At 41.4% G+C, this 19,872-nt stretch overlaps 1 protein-coding gene and 1 pseudogene across 8 annotated transcripts in view; one reads left to right on the top strand and one right to left on the bottom strand.

Moving 5' to 3' along the window:
• The window catches only part of ZBTB38 (zinc finger and BTB domain containing 38), a 129,918-nt gene that overhangs the window by 49,784 nt on the left and 60,262 nt on the right, over positions 1-19,872 (bottom strand). For 4 of the 8 annotated variants that reach the window (XM_064378747.1, XM_064378746.1, XM_064378748.1 and 1 more), the window contains one exon: positions 2,353-2,457. The gene's annotated coding sequence lies outside the window, so the exon portion shown is untranslated. Of the gene's footprint in view, positions 1-2,352; positions 2,458-3,199; positions 3,223-3,900; positions 4,002-17,198; positions 17,618-19,143; positions 19,346-19,872 lie in introns of those variants that run through there. The other 4 variants (XM_021669572.2, XM_021669571.2, XM_064378750.1 and 1 more) reach the window with 4 other exon arrangements.
• On the top strand, positions 9,210-10,938 carry LOC135275842 (tigger transposable element-derived protein 1-like; annotated as a pseudogene).

Raw genomic sequence — 19,872 nt, 5'->3', positions numbered from 1 at the left:
ATCTGTTCCCTTCCCATTTCATTGTTATCATCCATTTCAGGCCTTTCCTGCCCTCCTTTTTCCTTGGAGGGTTGTAGCAGCTTAACTGGCCTCCTGGCCTCTAGTTTCTGCCCTGCCTCTCCTCCCAATCTCCCCCAAGCTACTCACAAGGTCCCAGTCTTGAAGCATGGCCACAACACTTCCCTGTTCAAGGATCTTTAATGACACTTATTGGTTAATGCATTCACATTTCCTAGTTGGCATTCAAGACTCTATCACTTAGCACCAAATGTTCCCCAGTTTTGATGCCTGTATAGACCAGTTCTAACTCAACTGGACTTGACACTTTTCCCTGAATATGCTCCATGTTTCTCCATCTCCTCCTATTCCTCCCATCTCACATGCCTCCTCCCCATCTCTTTTATTGAAATGCCACATCATTCAAGGACTTGCTTAGAGGCTTTTTCTCAAGAGTCTCTTGACTGCTAGGGATAAAAGGGACCGTTCCTCTTCAAACTACTAAAATGCCTTCTTTTTGCATTTATCACATGGTTATTTCTGTATATCTTCTTTCCTCAACAGAGTCTGAGAGCAAACAGACCAGATTTTGCAGCAGCCGAATTCTTCATTCTCTCTAGCACAAAGTCATACTTGTAGATTGCTGTACAGCATTCATAGAACACCTCAAAGCTTACGAAGCATGTTCACATTCAACATCTCATTTGTTTTATTTGGGGATTAAGTTATTACAGGTAGCATTCAAGTCTTGCAATTTGATTTCTGTGGCTTATTGCAATTCTTAGAGCTATCTCTAATTTTCTACCTTATAAATTAAACAAACATATTTCTTAAATTACTTTACTTTTGAAAGTTTATTTTATCCACAGTCTTCTGTGGCCCACAAAGCTAAAAGAGAACATTTCAAATCAAACAAAGTCCCCTTGCCAAAGTGCTTTTTCTTGGATTATGAGCTAAATGTACAAATGAAAAGGTATCTATAAGCAGGTAACAGGAATGTCAAAAATCAAAATTTAAAAGAGGAGCGGGAAATTCCTTTCTAAAGATCTTAAGACTTTTTAAATGGCTTTCCTATATATCCATTTGGAATTCTACATATGGGTCAATCTCCAACATCCATGAAGCTGACATTCCAGCATATTAACAATAGAAAATTGCTAACAGTTGAACAACGAATTCTTTGCTAAGAGACTGGAAATGACTAATATTATTGTAAAAACAATAATCTGTCTGGTCTTGAGCACCCAAGTGCCTTGTAGAAACTAATAAACATTTGTTGATGAAAAATGAATGGATTCAGAGAAGGCCTTCCTATCATTTATAACTTGAGGGCATACGTTTTAATAGATGGGTGGAAGTATAGATTTAAGTAGAGAAAAAAGAAAAATTGAATTTAGAGGCAGGAATTTTGGTGTGTCTATTACTCTGGTCTGTCCCTGTGGTGGACCCCATTCTGCAACTGCTGGAGAAGCAGGGGAAGGAGAGGGGGGTGAATGGCAAGCACCGTCCATCCTACTGTGCCTCTGTGAAATCAGGCTGCAAGCTCCTCCAGGATGGCCACTTAGCAGTCTGGGCACAGTGCTGTGCACACAGAAGGTACTTCATACATGTAGTATGAGACGCAAAGCCCTCTGTGACCTGTCCCTATTTTCACATTTCAATCCTTTACACCTACTCTTCCTCACCTCATAGGGCTATCGTGAGGAGTAAATAAAAAAATACTGTGCTTAAAGCCCTTCACACACTGCCATACACACGCACACAAACGCTCGATAAATGGTAGTTATTGTCACCATCTGGGACTTTGTATATGGCTACAAGGTACAGCTTACTGTGCTGGGCTGTCAGTACTTGTCTGAGACAGCTGCAAGTGTCCCGGAGATGGTCTCGTCACATTTGTATACTCGGTGCCCAGCAGAGCGCTCACCTCACAGAGGGCCCTGAAGCTGGCTACCTGACTGAGCAAAGAAGATCCAAGGTCCAGTCCTGCCTTGACCCCAACCCACTAGGTAACCCTGAAGAGTCATTTAAACTCTTTGGGCCTCAGCCATGTCAGTGCATCCTTCCAGCCTAGAGAAACCAGAGATCTGTGAAGAGACATGTAGAAGACCCCATGACAATTGCTGACAGAACTGGAACAAGAAACCAGCAGTCCTAAAGCCTTGATCTCCTAGTTCCCCTTCAACATAGGGGCTTCACACATACGGTCTCCCTGTAACAGATCACCTGAGTGTCACGGTCACCTTGTAACCCCCAAACCTGGTGGATTGCTGTTTTGAATCATATACTCTTTGGGAGTCCCTCAGAAAAACCATTTCCTATCTCACGTAGGCTGAGAGACGCAAATTTAGTTACCTCAGTCAGAACAGACCAGCTTTAACGGAGTTAGATTCCTGTGCTTTGGAAGAAATCACTTGGAAATCCTTGGTTCTGAGTCCTCCATTTCTTCCACATCAAGATCTAAAAAGAAAAAAAAGTATAGTGTCCCATGACTAGCTGCTAGGATTTGACGTTTCAGCAACAACAGTAATTGCAATTAGCACATATTGAACACGTACGTCAAACACCCACAAAGTGGTTGACAAATGTGGTTTCATGTTGTCTTCATAACAACCTTCAGATGTAGGGAACATTCCCCCATTTTACAGCTATGGAAATGGATACTCTCATGGGCCACGGAACCTGTTCAAGGTCATGTAGCTGGTTTATGTGACAACTGGGATTCAAATCCAGATTAAATTGATTCCAGAGCCTGGGCTATTAACCAGTAAGTCAGGGTTTTAAAAAGGTACGTGATATAAACTGAAAACCAAAAGTCTCATAAAACAACGCTTACCCTTACTATGTGCAATGCACGTTATTTTCTATTCTATTCTCTATATTGTACTATGTATTCTATATCTTTAATAAGATTTCCAGTAGCAATCCACTGAACTGATCCCACAATCTTCTAATGGGTCCCCGACTCTTGAAAAACGCTACACTTAGATATAGTACCTCACTAGCTGCTTCTCTGAAACCAAGACAAAACTCTTGCACATTTTTTAACCATGAGAATCTGACCAAGTGGTTGAGCTTCACAGAAGAAAAGCCTTTAGCCTTTAAAATATGTATAAGCCACCATAACACATATCACCTGTAATGGATCCTTAGAAGTGATACACAATTAGGGCCAACGTCCAGAATGGAATTAGTCACTTACCTACCGCAGAGCAGGAGTTATAAAGTGGAACCGTGGACAGACTAAAATCTCAGGTGATTTATGATGTACCCTACAAAAAAGTGGCCAGCGGCGGGCGGTTGTGTTGTATGTTGTAGCAACACAGCAGACCTAACTACTGCAGAAGTAGGCGGCTGAGACTGCAAACCCCTGGGGGCAGGGCCCTGCCTCTGCACGTCCCGTTCAATTCCAGGGGCTTGGTGTAGCATCAAGGAAATTATCAAGTTCCCGTAGGGTCAGGACTAGGGTTCGATTCCCAATCCAGCAGACGGGAGGTGTGACTGTCAAAGCAGTGCCCGAGCCCGCCTGGACCCGAGCCCACCACGTCCCCAGCCCCGGGAGCGCATTCCTCCCCGGCCCCCGCCCTCTAGCACAGCCGCGCACTTGGGCCAAGAGATGCGGCGCAACCTGCCCGCACTCCCCAGCCGAACCCACCCCGCCCCGCCCCGCCCCGCTCCGGGCGCGGGCTCCAGAGTCCGGGCACCTGCGGGCGCTTCCTCCCCGCGGGCAGCTCGGCTCTGCTGCGTTTGCGGAGCTCACCCCTTGCGAGGGTTTCCCCAGCCAGGCTTCCCGGCTCCCTCTAGAAGCGAGGAGCGGTCGGGCTGGCGGCGTCCCGGGCCCCGCGTCTGCAGGCCGCGCCTCACCCACCCCGGCCCCGCGAAGACCCTGCGAGGGGCACTTACGGGGCTCGGCTCCTCGGCCGCTGGCGCGTTTTCCCGGGGGTCCATGGTGCTTCCGGACCCGCGAGTCCGGCCGCGGCGCTGCACAGCACCGCCCAGAAAATGGACGCCGGCGGCTCGGCTCTGGCGGCCCGGCCCGCCCCCGGCGCGGGGCAGAGGACGCAGCCCGTCCGGGAGGAGGTCGGCCCGACCTGCGGGCCCGGGGCTGGGGGAACCGCGGCGCCGAGGACCAGGCCTCAGGAGGGCAGCGTTGGGACCCGCGACGTCCCCGCAAGGCCCCATGCCCGACCCAGGGCCCAGCCGGGACCCCCCACCAAGGAGGCAGCGGCCTCAGCCTCCTCGGGGAGGACGCAGTTCGGAACCTGCGGAAGGACAACGCAGCTAGGACTCTGGGCCACAGAGCCTGGTGACTGTCAGAACAAGGCCCCGGGCCCCAGAAGGATCCGTGGGCTCCTGTTCCAGACTCTGCATACAGGATTCACAGAAAGTCCGGTGCTTCAATTGCACTGTGTTTTTCCATGGTCGTCAAGAGAGGCCTAGGTTGATTTTTCCCAACGTGGTATAGAAACAATTTCACGCAAAAGAACCAGTCCTCTTCTTTAAGGGCCCTGACCGCTGGCATCTTCCGTCCAAGATCCAGGGGCTGCTCATTGAAAAAGTATTCAGAAAGGGCCTGCCACAAGCTGGCCATGTGGAGCTAATAGCCCAATGCGGGAATAATGGACAGGTGTTTGTTTTTTAAAATTCGGCCATGTTCTCTAGTGTTTTGATAGTAGAGTCTTATTCTTAAATTTTCTTAAAAAAAAAAAAAAAAAAAAAAACAAGGCCACAGCTTAAAAAGTCAATTCTTTGCATAACTTACGTCTTGTTTTTAGCCTGGAATCTACAGTACTTGCAATTCTGCGTCCTAGTTCCTGACCATGTTTTAAGAATGTGATCACCTGATGAATAAAGTAGACTCCAATATTAAATATAAAGCCAAAAAAACATTTTAAATAATGAGGGAAAGATACATTGACTCCAAGTCAAATTAAAGAATCACGTTATTTAAAAATAAAAGGAAGAGTTTGAAGGCCTACAGTTTGGGCGACATGCGTACACATGTACATTAGCATTTCCCAACCTCCTCAAAGCCAAGCACCCTTTATTATTCCTTCATACGCCACATGTTCAGAAAGATCTACTCCACTAAATTGCATTTATTAAGTAATGATTCATCTTCCCACTTAAAAAAACAAAAACAAAACCTGCAATGTTTTTGCATATGCAATTGCCAATCAGAGCTTCCTCAAAACCTGAGCTAACCTGTTGTTAATAGTGGATTCCAACCTAAATAACATGTGGTCTATTAATAATGTCATGTTTATATGTTTCCACTGAGGCTTTTGGAAACTGAAAATTACTCAAAGACCTCCAAGAAATCTGAGGCACATGGATTAGGAACCAGGGTTGGGAAGTGCTAGTATCTGGTATTGCCCCCTGTGTTTTGCTGCAACTGGAAGGTGGGAAGTGGCAGGGCAAGGCCATTCTGCCTTTGGATTCAGCCTGCCTAGGTTTAAAGCCCAGCTTTGTTGGTTACAAGGCCACTTCAGGCAAGTTAGCTAAACTCCCTTGGCTTCTTCATCTATAAAATGGGAATAATCTTAATATTAGTGCCTACCTTGAAGGGCTTTTTAAGAATTACATGACATAATACATGTGAAGCATTTGCAATAGTACCTGGTATTACGTTAAGTGCGCTAGGATTGTAGGCTGTTGTGGCTGTTGTCCATACTGGAAGTATTCAGAGTTCTAAGTGTCTACCATCCAAGCAGTGAGAATCATAGTTACTGTGTGTAAAACAACTTTTACAGCCTAGAAATTTTCCATGGGTAATCTGCCAGAGTCACATGGTGAGTGACATAAAGGGATTGAAACATAGGTCTGACTCCACAGTCCACTTTTTTGTATTGTTAACATGTTCCAGGTGGTACCTTGATCAGCCTCTGTCAACAGCTTGTTAAGGGTAAAACCGGCTCCGGCTTTCCTAAGAGGCTTAGCAAGTGAATGGTTCTTTACATCCACTTGGGAATTCACAAACAGTGGCATTTCTTTCTCATTAGAGCCAAATGTTTCTCCAGAAGTGACTAGATTTCCCCAAATTGTTATTAATAACCAAAATATCACAGCAACAGTTTTAAACAACACAGTCTAAAAATTACATAATCAACCCATCCTTCAAAATTTTCCATCCTTCCTCATAACCAGTCACAGATTCTCTCTCTTAATCATTCTTCTGAGTATGGGGAACTATCTGGAAATTTCCAGGAAGGGCCCAATTTGTCATAGTTATTTTCTTTTCTGTAAAGGTTTGTTATTTTTGAGACCACTAAACATGATGTGTTTCCTCTATCTTTATAATACTTGTCATTTCAATACATTTGCAAAAAAAAAAAAAAAACCAAGACTTTCAAGATTATCTCCTCTCTTAAATTTCCACCAGTTCTTCACCATTCCCACAGTGTGGTTCCTGATCCTTTTCCAGGAGCTTTTCCTACCTCATTCATTTAATCTCCACACAGATTTCTGTTATCCTACAACTGCCTGCTTGCACTTTCTGACTAGGACTCCTGGCCAATTTAACACTTACTAACCCCTTCTCTTTAAGGTTTCAATATTAATATTATGATAATATATTAAAAGACTAAAATGTTGCTGGGCGTGATGGCTCACGTCTATAATCCCAGCACTTTGGGAGGCTGAGGTGGGTGGATCACGAGATCAGGAGTTCAAGACCAGCCTGGCCAATATTGTGAAACCCCATCTCTAGTAATAACACGAAAATTAGCCAGGCGTGGTGGTGCACGCCTTTAGACCCAGCTATTCAGGAGGCTGAGGTAAAGAATAGCTTGAACCTGGGAGGCGGAGGTTGCAGTGAGCTGAGATTGCACCACTGCACTCCAGCCTGCGCAACAAAGCAAGACTCTGTCTCAAAAAAAAAAAAAAAAGACTAAAGTGTTGTCTTTTTTAAACCCACTTGCTGTCTTTGTTTCCTATCTTTGGTAGGAATCTGTTAACTCATCCCACCTCTCATACTTGCAGCACTCTGTTAATTTAATTCATGGTTTTACTTTTTTTCCCTCTTTCCCTCAATCTGGGTTCTCACCAACTTCTATAACTTGGCCTCCCCTTATAGGCTGCTTATCTCTTTCCCTTCAAGCATTTTAAGGAAGTCTCTTTCCAAATCACTTTTTCTCATCTCTACTACATTTTTGAAAGGTCGCTTGTTGTGTGTGATGCTGTAGCAAATCTACCAAAGCCCCTGAAGAGGCAATGTTTAGAACAGGGGTGTCAACTTCCCATGCCTGTGGGAGCCAGGCAGATAGATAAATATGTGAAACTGCTTATGGGAAGTAGCGTGAACTTTGGCCTGCAGGAGAATTCAAGTCCCACCTAAATGGGGTTGGCAGGTGGGGTATGGGGATAGTGACTACCCAACTCCAGACCAATTTGTTGCCAGGTAGAAATGCTGGAGCTGCAGCACTTCCTAAGGGAGCCTAAATCAGGATTTTTATATAAAATCTATGAAATGTTGACTACTTAAAAAAAAAAAAAAGGAACATAAATCTGATCAAGGCTCTAGATGTAACTCCCAATTTACAGGAAATCTCTGAGATAGAGAAACAGGTAAAACAGCACCAAGGGAGGTAATCACCAAATTTCAGATAGGAGGAAATTCTACAAACAATTTCTTCAACAAAATTTTTACAGCAATAGCAAAGAAAAAAAGAAAGAAAGAGAGGAGAGAAACCTATACATTAAATGAAATTTAAGAGCATCAGTTGCACTGTATGGACCTTAATTGGATTTGAGCCTTGAACAAATAAATTGGTTTTTTAAAAAATGAACTTTCATTTTTTGAATGCCATGGTATTGTGTTTGAATGCTATGATGTTTTGATGTTATTAAAGAATTATTTTCTTTGTTTGTGTGCTCTAGTACTGTGGTTATTTTTCTTGTTTAGTAATCCACATTTAAAAAAATATATTTTAGAGATAATCCACATTTCTAAAACTTTTCATTTAGAAATATTTCAAATTCATAGAAGAGTTGCAAGAAAAGTGCAAAAAAAAAAATCCTGAATACACTTAACCAAGATCTTCCTGAAACATTTGAAAGTTACAAACATCATTCTTTTACTCCTAAATATTTTAGTGTTTCTTTTTTGAGAGAAGTCTTTCTCTTAGAATATTTATCTTTCAGAGAATCAAACTAAATCATACTAAAATATTTAGAAATTATATGATGTCTGGGGTTTGCTTCAAAATAATACAGAAGGAAATTTACATGAAACAAGATTGAGTAGCAGTTGACAATTGTCAAATGACTAACTGGGGGTTCATTAAACTAGCCTCTACATATGTTTAAGATTTTCATAAAATTTTTAAAGGTTTTGTTAATAAATCTTAATTTAAAATGATATAAAATGTTTCTGCTTGATGTTAAGTGATAAGAAGAAGATACATAGGTTGTCTACAAAATACTATCTCAACTATTAAAAAATGCACCATGCATAGATAAAAGGCTGAAGGGATCCATGCCAAAATGTTCAACACAGTAGGGATATACTACTTTTATAATTTGAAAAAAAAAGGTAATAACATTTTAAAACTGGGAAACAAAAACACTGGCAACTCATCCAACTAAAAACATCGTTGGAAGCGAAACGAACACACAGGTGGACTGAATCTGGCCAATAGGGCCCCAGTTTACAGGTTTCCATTTAGAAAATGGGCCTGCAAAACCCACTGGGTCCCTCAGGCCACATCTGGCCTGATGTTTTTTTGTGGCCTACAAGCTAAGAATAGTTTACACATTTTTTAATTATTGGGGAAAAAAATCAAAGAAGAATATAACCATAGCTTGTTTTATTGCACTCCACTTTATTGGGTTTGTAGATACTGAGTTTTTTTTACAGGTTGAAGGTTTCTGACAACCCTGCATCAAGCAAGTCTGACTGGGGCCATTTTTCCAAGAGCATGTGCTCACTTTGGGTCTCTGTGTCACATTTTAGTAATTCTCACAGTATTTCAAACTTTTTCATTATGATCTATATGTGTTATGGTGATCTGTGATCAGTGATCTTTGATGTTACTATTGTAATTGCTTTGGGGTGCCATGAACCATGCCCATATAAGATGGTGAGCTTTATTGATGAATGTTTATGTTCTGACTGTTCCACTGACTGGCCATTCCCTACCTCTCTTCCTCTCCTTGGGCCTCTGTATTTCCTCATATACAAAAATACTGAAATTAGGCCTATTAACCCTACAATGGCCTCTAAGTGTTTAAGTGAAAGGAAGAATTGTGCATTTCTCACTTTAAATCAAAAGCTAGAAACGATTAAGCTTCATGAGTAAGGCATGTTGAAAGTTAAGAGAAGCCAAAGGCTAGGCCTCCTTTGCTAAGCATTTAGACAAGTGGTAAAGGAAAAGTTCTTGAAGGAAATTAAGAAGTTCACTTGATACTCCAGTGAACACAGAAACGATAAGAAAGTCTTATTGCTGATATGGAGAAAGTTTGAGTGACCAGGATAGAGGATCAAACGAGCCACAACATTCCTTTAGGCCTAAGCCTAATCCAGAGGGAGGCCCTAATTCTCTTCAGTTCTAGGAAGGCTAGGAGAAGTAAGGAAGCTACAGAAGAAAAACGTGAAGCAAGCAGAGGTTGGTTCATGAAGTTTAAAAAAGAAGCTATCTCTGTAACATAAAAGTGCAAAGTGAAGTAAGTGTTGATGTGGAAGCTGCAGCAAGTTACTCAGAAGATCTAGTGAAGACAGTTGATGAAGGTGGCTATGCTAAACAACAGATTTCCAATGTAGACAAAATAGCCTTCTTTTGGAAGAAGACGTCACCTAGGACTTTCATAAACAGAGGAAAAATCAATGCCTGGCTTCAAAACTTCAAAGGACAGGCTAACTCTCCCATTAGGGGCTAATGCAGCTGGTAACTTTAAGCTAAAGCCAATGCTCATGGACCATTATGAAAATCCTAGGGCTCTTAAGAATTATGCTAAATCTACTCTGCCTGTACTCTATTAATGGAACAACAATGACTAGATGACAGCAGGTCTAGTTTAGTGAATATTTTAAGCCACCATTGAGACCTACTGCTCAGAAAAAAGATTTCTTTGAAAATACTGCTGCTCATTGACAATATACCTGGTCACCCAAGAACTGTGATGGAGATGTACAAGAAGATGAATGTTGTTTTCATGGCTGCTAACAGAACATCCATTCTGTAGTTCTGATCAAAGAATAATTTTGACTTTCAAGTCTTATTACTTAAAAATATATTTCATAAAGCTGTAGCTGCCATAGACAGTGATTGCTCTGATGGATCTGAGCAAAGCAAATTGAAAACCTTTGGGAAAGGATTCACTATTCTAGATGCCATTAAGAACATTCATGATTCATAGAAGGAGGTCAAAATATCAACATTACCAGGAGTTTGGAAGAAGTTGATTCCAACCCTCTTGGATGACTTTGGGAGAGTCAAGACTTCAATGGAGAATGTAACAGCAGATGTGGTGGAAATAGCAAGAGAACTAGAAGCAGAGCCTGAAGATGGGACTGAATTTCTGTAATTTCAATATAAAACTTGATCAGATGAGGAGTTGCTTCTTATGGATGTGCAAAGAAAGCGGTTTCTTGAGGTGGAATCTATTCCTGGTGAAGACTGTGAACCTTGTTGAAATGACAACAAAGGATATATATTACATAAATTTAGTTGATGAAGCAAGTACAAAGTTTGAGAAGATTGACTCTACTTTTGAAAGAAATTCTACTGTGGGTAAAATGCTATCAAACAGTGCCACATACTAAAGAGAAATCTTTTGTGAGAGTCAATCAATGTGGCAAACTTCACTGTTGTCTTATTTTAAGAAATTGCCACCCCAACCTTCAGCAACATGACACTGATTAGTCAGCAGCTTTCAACATCCAGGCAAGACCCTCCACCCATAGAAAGATTATGACTTGCTGAAGGCTCAGATGATTGGTAGTATATTTTAGCAACAACCTATTTTTAAACTAGGGTGTATAATTTTTTTTAGACATAATGGTATTGCACAGTTAATAGACTATAGTATAATGCAAACATAACTTTTATATGCACTGGGAAACTAAAAAGTTTGTGCAAGTTGCTTTATTGCAACATTTGCTTTATTGAAGTAGTCTGGAACTGAACCTGCAATATCTCTGAGGTGTGCCTGTATTTCACGACGTGAAAACTATATGAAATGCAGACTTCAGAGTTCATAAGTGAAGTTTTGAGACACAGTCACATTCATTCATTTCTGTATCTATGGCAGTATATCTATCATTATTACTATACTTAATATTACATATTATTGTATTTTGAATTTCATCAATACAAAATTTATGCAAATTTGCTTTGTCCCTTGTTATATGAATACCTACGCAGTATCTTCAGTTTTGCCTCAACCCACTGTTACATTAAATTTATAGGAGACCATTGATTTAGACTGGCTCCCGCACTAAACCCCAATAGACCAAACCAAAACAGAGTCACTCACACTAAAGTTCCACGTCACCATACTGAAATGAAGTTGTTTATCTGACTTAAGAAATTAGGAAAGAGATAATAGGCCAATCTTAGCCAGAATAATAAAGAAGTTCCCTCTGCTTTAACGCTTATAAGGAAAATTACCTGCAGTAACTTGATGTTAACCAATCTGCTTTTCGTATTATGTTATTTCCTTATTCCTGTCTAAGCTACCTTATAAAAACCAATTGTTCTGCCATGTCCAACAGAGTACCTTTCTATTTTATGCCTGATACACGAATTGCTAATAAAAATCACGTCGATCTTTAAACTCAACTTGTTGAAAATTTGCTTTTTCATGCCGTAGAGCCTAAAGTATTTGCTGTCTGACTCTTTACAGAAAAAGTTTGTCAGCCTCTGGTTTAGAACTGGGCTTCCCCTGTGACCTCAAGGCAACTTTAGCAGAAAGAGCACTGGCTAAGAGTCAAGCATGGTTTTTGTTCCAACACTTAACTCTCTGAGAGACCTTGAGAAGTCCCATCTTCTCTGGGCCAGGGTTCCCTCAAAGATAGAGCAAAAAGAGTCTAAAATCAACAAGGCAACTGAAATCTGTTGTTCAGATTCCCACAAGTGTTTAGCAAGAAGAGAAGGGATGACGCAATGTTAAATGCTGGTATGCCAGCCGGGCGTGGTTCTCCTGGAGACCAAGCGATTCAAACAATCAGAACACCCTTTGAGGATGGCGCCACAGGCACTCAGATCCGGGCCTGGATAGGCTGGTGAAGGAAGGAAGAGGAAGGCTCTGGGGGCTCCCAAAGCAAAGTAGCGTGCCTCCAGTGGGCAATCTGACTTTGGGGAAAATAATTTTTTTTTTTTAAATAAAATTTTTTTAAAGCCTATAGCACCTGGTAGTCCCAGGCAGTCTCCCATTCAAGTACTAACCAGGCCCGACCCTGCTTAGCTTCTGAGATCAGATGAGATCGGGCGCGTTCAGGGACGGGAAAATAATTTTTACAATCTGCAGCTTATAGCAGATATTTTGGGTAGGTTTTCAGTCTGTGCTTTGCAGAAGACCAAAAGCACTTGATCACAGCATGTATTAAAAAGTCTGCTCATTTCATTTAATGTTTAATTCAGATCTAGCAGAGTGACGGGGAGGAGGGTGGGGAGGTGGTGGGGAGTGGTGGTAAGGGGCCCTCTGGCATCCTCAGCATGTAGAATAGGAGACTTGGGATAGAAATGGAAAGTTCATAAGACTCTGCAGTAAATCACCTTTAAGGACATCAATGTGTAGGCGCTTCACAATAGGCAATGTGGGGTAATTAAGTAGCAAGGCCAACATTATGAGCAAAGCCAGAGGGTACATCGTAGCACCCAGTCTCTATGCAGTAGGCCTGCAACCTGCATTTACGGGCTCTCCTGAGCCTTCTTTTTCTAGTTGCAACCCCTTCCCACTTTCTCCCTGGTACCTTGCTCCCCCAGCTCCATGGCACAAAGCGCATCTCCTTTTGTCCCCCAGCTGCCTCCTGACTGCTTCCTTTGTTCCCTCTTTCTTACCTTCTGCATCCTCACCCTGCCCCCATGCTGCCCTCTCTACCTACAGCCAGCTCCCCATTCTGCTTCCCAGATGACCACCCCATTCTCTTCCACATCGTCTCCCCAGTACGCTGAGTACTTCAGAGAACCTTTCCATGGTGTAGTTTTTTTCTTTCCTTGCTCAAGGTTCCTCTCTTTCCTTCCTTAGCTCAAGAAACAAGAGAAAAGGGGGAAAAAAAAATTACAAGGGCACTGCCCTTCTGGGATTTAACCACACACTCACAGCTGGTGGCTTTTGTTTTCTGGCTTCACTGGCTTGTAAGGCCCTCGGGGCAGGGACTCTACGTCATGCTCAGCGCTGGGGAAGATCGGCAGGACTGTTAGGCCTTAATTAGAGCAAGGCCTCAGACAGGGTGGGAGATTTTAGCAAGCAAGGGGAAAAGAAATTTCAAAATATCCATTTGGCAGCAATGACCACAGAGTAAGGAAGAGGATTGTTTTATTGTAGAAAGTATATAACAAAAGCCTCCACTGCTTTTCATGAGCACAGAAAGAATATTTACACTGGCATTTTTCAAACCAAACAGCACCAGAAAACAAACTCCCTCCACAGGCCAAACATAGGGGAGTGCAGGCACAAGTGCTAGTCTTGAACCCTGAGCAGGAATCGCTGCAGAAGCAAGGAAGCCATTAAGGGGGGAAAAATGCAAAATGATTTATGAGATCAAAAGATCAGGCCGGGCGCGGTGGCTCACGCCTGTAATCCCAGCACTTTGGGAGGCCGAGGCGGGTGGATCACGAGGTCAAGAGATCGAGACCATCCTGGTCAACATGGTGAAACCCCGTCTCTACTAATACAAAAAATTAGCTGGGCACGGTGGCGCGTGCCTGTAATCCCAGCTACTCAGGAGGCTGAGGCAGGAGAATTGCCTGAACCCAGGAGGCGGAGGTTGCGGTGAGCCGAGATCGCGCCATTGCACTCCAGCCTGGGTATCAAGAGCGAGACTCCGTCTCAAAAAAAAAAAAAAAAAAAAAAAAAAAAAAAAAAGATCAATTTTCTGGTCAATGAGACATTTAGGCTAAGGCAGTGGCATGCTGGAATCACCTAACAAAGACAATTGATTTTGCAACTGGTCTCTGATTTACCTGCTGCCCAGAGAGCCTTCTGCAGTACAGCCAGCATGGAGACCCCCCACTGTCAGCCAGGGAAGGTAAAAAAGCAAAAGCATCTTGCCTGCATCACAAATTCAAATTTTTGCATTTGAGGGCTTCTCAACTTAACATCTGCTCATGAATGCAAAAGTGGCAGCCGTTATTGAGGTCACCTGGCAATGCAGGCGGACCAGCTTGGAGAAGGGCAGCCAGACATACGGTGGCTTATTAGGAGCCAAGATATCTCGGGAAGGTGGTGAGGTCAAGACACAAAGTCCAAGTAAAGAACTGTCCTTGTCATCAAATGCCCCAAACTGTGGGATGGCCTCCAGCGACCAGTATAAAAGGCCACTAAGAGAACAGCACACCATTCACTTCTTCCTGGAACAGGGAGGACACACAATTGTGCTTGTCCATACAATGCTCTACCCTTGTGTGGGAAGCTGGACTGCAGTTTCATAGGGGGACCACACCGTATTTCATTCTGCTTGGCTTATAGCAGTGTCTGGCACATAGTAGATTCTCAACAAATGCTCAAAGAAATAAACTGAATTGTGGCAGTCCCCTTCCCCACTAATGGGCAGAGAGCCCCTTTACCACCAGATCCTTCCCCACTCTACTACAAGGGACTCAAACAAGCTTGTCATCCTGTAGTGGAATGTTTCAGGGCTTCTCAAAACCAAATGAAGTATAACATTCCAGCCAGGCCACCTCTACTGTAATAAGCAAAGTCTGCTAAGTTATGAATCGATTTTGGAAGGTGCTTCTGAAATATTTAGAAGGCTCAAAAGAGCCTTATAGTTTCTAACTCGCATAGCAAACTTCTCCCTTTGTTCCCTGTTCCCTGACCTTCATCAACAGACTAACCTGAAAAGCATGAAAGAGTTCTGGTTCTTAAGAAGAATTTTTTAAACAACGATTTGCTCTCATAGAGAGAGAGAAAAAAAAACCCTCACTATTTAGGTCTTTAGAAAGCCACTAACAGGCAAAGATGTATGCAGAGCTGAAGCGTTTTAGCAAAACCTGAAAAACACTTCACTTTGGTGGGAGCCATTTTAGGTCTAAGACAATGTACTGGCGAGATGAGGTGAGACAGACCCTTCCACCATTTTGCCTTTATAAAAAATTCAGTGGCTATCTCAGTGTTTTGCCATGGGTTTAAATTATGGAATTCTTATGAAAAACAAAGCAAGAGGCTTCCCAGAAATTTCTCTGCTCTGAGAGGTCTTTCTTCTGTGGATTTCTTGGGTTGACACTGAATCTGTGCCAGAATTTCATCACCACCTAGGACTGTAACGCACTTCTGGGGCAGTTTCAGGGGCGTGACTGGGTCAAAGGCAATGACCCCACTAGTACAAGACTCTGGAAGTTTGACTGGCTAAAACCAGTCACAGGGACCTGTGACTCTTACTGGGGGCTAAGCTTACCTAAGGAAGTCTCAGCCCTTGAAGCTGTCAGATCTGGCTCTGAAACAGCAACATTTACACAAAAAAGGAAAGTCTGAAGGCTGGGCATGAACACTCCTCTGTCTGGTAATGCCCCATGTCAGATCTTCACCTGACTAGACCTTCTCAGCACACAGAGCTCCACTTAAATGCCACATCCTCAGAAAGTTCTGATTAACCATTCTAAAGTGGCTCTCCTCCCTGGAACCACATAACCCACACTTTTTATTTTTTTTAATTTAAAAATGTTTTTTAGAGAAAAGGTCTTGCTTTGTTGCCCAGGCTGGAGTGCAGTAGTATGATTCTAGCCCACTGCAACCTAAAACTCCCGGGCGCAAGTAATCCTCCTACCTCAGCCTCCCAAATAGCTAGGACTATGGGTACACACCAGTCATCGTGTCCAGTTAATTTTTAAAATTTTTTGTGGAGGCAGGGTCTTGCTATGTTGCCCAGGCTGGTCTCAAACTCCTGGCCTCAAGTAATCTTCCTGTCTTGGCCTCCCAAAGTGTTGGGCGTACACGCATGAGCCACTGTGGCTGGCCCACTTTCATTTTTAAAATTTTTAATTTCCTCTGTGCACTTGTCTTCTTTATTTATTTAGATCTATATTTTTGCTTATTCCCTTCCCTGCCAGCCCCCTCCCAGCCTCTGGAATATGCCTGGAATACAGTAGATGCTCAATAAATGTGTTGACTGTTTATTTACCAAGAGAGCGGTTAAGAACAGCATCTCCCCTGGAAAGGAGCTGTTAGAATGAACCACATGGTACCAGGAACTCAAAGACTTAGCACGACTTAGTACTAAAGAAAAAGTGCTAGATCTCTTTCTAGATTCTTCTCACATAACAGTGAAGAGGCTCTAAGTCATGGTCTGATTACCAGTCCATCTCCAGGGGATCCATGGAAATGGATGAGGTAGATCAATACTACTCTAGTATTATAGCAAGAGATGCAATCTTGGTATTCCCACAGCATTAAAGTTTGGAAAAACATCTACTCTCCAAAGGAAAAAAAAGGGTTGATTTATAGTATTTTATACTATAAATCATTCCAGCAGAAAACCACATATTTGCCCATTTTGTTTTGGTGAGAAGAGAGCAATTGTTTGCACAGTTTTCCTGTCACACCTGCTCTGGCCAGCCCAGTATAAACACCATAGCCAAAAAGTATAAATGGATTCAGGATAGCTTTTCACACAATGAGATGGGGTAAGTGCCATCCTCTACAATCATCAAGAAGCATTTTCAGCTCACCTTGGAAATTCAGTAACAATTGTAACTGGGTAAGTTTAGAAAACCTTTGTGCCTTGTCAACATTCCTATGAAATATGAAGGTAAAGTATTAAGGTGAAACACAACAAAGTAATGTACAGTAATTATTCTTCTAGTCACTGGTCTATTTATTAGAATGACGATGGTACAATACACTACCCAGTAATCTTATTTGGCTTTCTAGCTCCTTGAATTGGGTTTAAAATTCCTTTAGGCAAGACCAAAAGCAACATAAGTGAATAATGCCACAAGAAAACACCCCATTAAGTATGAAAATTTGCAAGATGACGCAACCAAGCTTGAGTTACAAACAAAAGAATCGACATTCTATAAAGAAGAAATACACTGTTGAATCTATCAGGCATTCATTTTAATGGTAAAACGATTGCATTGCATCCATCTAATCTTGTAATTAAGATTCAAATAGGTGCAAAATGATTACTTTGTACTGGCCTATCAAAATAGAAGACATGTAGTTGCAATCTTTCTGAATAGCAGTAGTGTTTTAATTATAAATGCCTGGCTCATTATTTGCTCAAGAGAGAATGACAATTAGCTTGATCCTATTGCAACTGTTAAATGCTGTTGGTACTAAAAAAATAGGCAATACTGAATCAGGTTTCTGATATTTCCCTTCAGTTGACAATCTTCTGATTGATACTATACTCAAAATGTACTTAGTCATTTAAAGTCACAGGCAAGAAGGAAAATGGCTCCCAACAGTCAAAAAAAAAAAAAAAAAGGTGTTGCAGGAAGGGTATTTCATGGCAAGCCTGGAGAACAAAATCAGTATGAGATGAGTCACGTACTAAAATAATTGAACCAGAGAAAGACTCCAAACAAAATATTTTAGTTGGCCACAAAATAACACAACAACAACCACTACCACCCTTCAGCCCATTAGAGGTTCAATTCTACAATAGTGCTATGGAATAGAATATTAGATAAACTGCTAGAATAAAGCAGCCATTTACACAGATGGTTCTGAATCAGTGTTCTTCACATCCAAGCAAACCTCGGGGAGGTTTCAGGTTTAGCACCATCTTCCTAACACACCTATAGAGATATTTCCACAAAGGTTCTGGGTGCACTTGTCATTGGAAGGGTAGGCTTGGGTTTGGGTCCTTTTCTACTGAGAGCTCTCACGTTACCAACGGAGGAATCAGAGAAAGCAAGAGCACAAGCATTTTCTGATTCTCAGAATTTCTGAAATACCTTTTGTTTCAGTGTCGCTGGTGAACTTGTGATAATGAAACTACACCTCTATACACAAACCTTGACCTGCATTCTGGAGCATATTGCAAAGAACACCTTAATTTTGAAAGTACTGAACACAAAGGAGGGGGAGAAAAGCTGTCACTGTGCAAGCTTTCTCTATATGTTTAGAAACATGGCTTAATTTTTAAGGCTTGAAGACCGCATTTAAAAATATCTAAAACCAATTCAGATTCTATATGAGAGGGAAAATAACTGTAAATTTTTCATTAAACATTTGTTTCCTTTTTAAAGACATTCTTTTGCATATCTGTTATAGCATGTTTAAATACGATTTGGTTACCAAGGAAACAGGTTCTGGCCCAGTGTTAAATTTGAAACTAAAATATATTTGAGAAGTTAAGCCCAAAGGAAAGAGCTCATGAAATTATTCTGAAAAGTGCCCGAACCACAGCTATATGGTCTGCAATGAACCATTCGAGGGGCTCGGTTTCATTTAGTGAAGCTCTATTTCTTTTAAGAGGGCCATCTATATTTAATATTTCCCTCTTTAAAAACTGTAACTCCTCATCCCCCCAAATTATATACATAATATAGTATATCCTTGTATATTACCTAAAATTAATTTTGGAAGCATATCATGTTTTTATTTTCATCTTCTCATATAACACGTTTAAAGACCGCTTCTTAAAATTTAAATATTTTAAATGTTTCTTATTAAGCTTGTTTACGCTCTTTGAAATCATCTCCAGAAACCCATTTATTTTTAGTTTCAAGCTAAAATGGAGCTGAATCATCACTCTTTTCAAAAAATTCTTTTGTTGTCTAATGGTACCACACCTATCATATATATGATTTTAAAAAAATTTCCCTTTTATGGCAGAATCATTTAATAAGTTCATAAAATCTATACATTTTTATACTATCTGAATAGCAGAGGTTATCCAATTAAAAACCCTCTCCCAAAAGATTACAACTGTCTTATTTAATTTTTGTTTTTTTAAAAGTCACATTTCAATGCATCTAATGTTCTTGTTGCATGGCTCAAAAAAAACCCTATAAAAACATGCAAATTTCAACCTACCTGTATGTATCACTTAATGCAGTGCTAGCATGACAAGACACTCAGCCATTTTTATGTAAAGCGATGGAGACCAACTGATTTCTCTGTCTTCTTGCTCACAAGTTTTAGATGCAATTGCCACATACACACAAAAATCATACGCAGAACAGCTTGAATGAACTGTGATCACAGAACTGAATTTATCAACAGGAAAACAGGAATGAAAAAAGAATTTTCTCATCCAAGGTTTCTCTGAGACTGCAACCAAGGAGGTGGTGTGTTGAATTTTTTTCACCTTCCTCCTCTGAGAGTTCAAAGCTCGGAGCTGACCACTGCAAAGGCCACTGTCACATTTGCTGAAAATCAAACCACTGATACCAGCATTGAAAATACAAATTTGAGAACCCAAGTTGCTTGCACACGATGGAGTGCATAAGACTTAAAAATAGAATCCACCTTGCCTCCTACCTGCATAATAAACATGTAAGTTTCAAGTGTTTAATTTGATATTCACATTAATTAACAATACAACATACATTATTTAAAAGACAGCAAATGCATGAAGAAAGGAGAGACACCATCTGGTAGCAGAGTTTTGTTGTTGTTGTTTTTGTTTTTAGGGTTTTGTGGGGGGGTTTGGTTTTTTTAAAAAAAAGATAAAATCATATTTTAGATGTGATGAAAAGCAAACATCCAGAAGCAAATGAATCGGAAATGAAAGGTGATGTTGAAATATCTAAGGCTGTAATG

This window comes from Aotus nancymaae, unplaced genomic scaffold, assembly GCF_030222135.1.
Source record: "Aotus nancymaae isolate 86718 unplaced genomic scaffold, 86718_ANA_hifiasm-v0.15.2.pri h1tg000019l, whole genome shotgun sequence".
Taxonomy (NCBI): domain Eukaryota; kingdom Metazoa; phylum Chordata; class Mammalia; order Primates; family Aotidae; genus Aotus; species Aotus nancymaae.
The sequence above is the reverse complement of the archived record's forward strand: the minus strand, read 5'-3'. Positions and strand labels throughout refer to the sequence as shown.